Source organism: Vanessa atalanta, chromosome 26, assembly GCF_905147765.1.
Source record: "Vanessa atalanta chromosome 26, ilVanAtal1.2, whole genome shotgun sequence".
NCBI classification, from domain to species: Eukaryota; Metazoa; Arthropoda; class Insecta; order Lepidoptera; family Nymphalidae; genus Vanessa; species Vanessa atalanta.
Window position 1 is genome coordinate 7,661,548 of NC_061896.1, and position 941 is coordinate 7,662,488.

Consider the following 941-nt stretch of genomic DNA (forward strand, 5'->3'; position numbering starts at 1 on the left):
TAGATTCTATTCTATCTTCCTTGATCTAATAACTTAATCTAATATCAACATAAATTTCATGTCCAATTACAATTGTTTTAGAATCACGCTTCTATTTAACAATCACTGGTCGAAATACGAACATTTATATCCATTTTTTTTTGTATTAAGTTTTATAAAGAGTTACGTGAGGCACGAAGCAAATTAGTCATTATCATTTTTTCTTATAATAATGAATGAAAAATAATGACCTTCTGACTGATTTCTGTCGACAATCCCAAAAGAGACCAGCTAACTAAGCAAGATATATATAATAGGACATAAATTCCTCATTAATCCCTAAAATCTGATGGGATGACAAATCTGACACGACCCGAGACGCAAGAATATAACCAGTAGACCAACAGGCAGTCGATATTTCTGTAATGTTTTTATGAAGACATTTGTTTTTTTGGACCTTAAGATCTAATATTACCACCTTTTCTTCAAAGTAACACGCGTCTACGACACTGTCAAGTTACCTAAAGCTTCGAAAAATATCATGTGACACCATAAATTTTGATCGAAAATTATTTAAAATATAATACTGAAATTATCAGTCTTACAATCTGAAAATGTTCAAAAACCCGCCAGGACAGGGACTTGAACCCTGGACCCTTGGATTAAAAGTCCAATGCTCTACCGACTGAGCTATCCGGGCTATTAACGACTTGGAATATTTAGGGCATAACGAGAAGACCGAGGCCAGTGTAAAAGCGAAGAAAATTACAAAACAATAGATAATTACACGAGATCTGATTGGTCGGTTATGTTTTTCACACATGAAGTCTTAAAATACCGTAACATAAAACACACTCATCATATTTAATGATGATTGTAAGAAAATCGAACCTTGGACTCAATTTTCTGAGACGGAATAATCACCGAGCTAGTTTTAAACCAAACTATATTTAATTTCATAT

The 941-nt window shown here is 32.9% G+C and overlaps 1 non-coding gene across 1 annotated transcript; it reads right to left on the reverse strand.

Moving 5' to 3' along the window:
• Positions 1-606: 606 nt before the first annotated feature.
• Positions 607-679, reverse strand: Trnak-uuu. The gene has a single exon. It is a non-coding gene; the product is annotated as a tRNA-Lys (tRNA).
• Between the last annotated feature and the right edge of the window lie 262 nt (positions 680-941).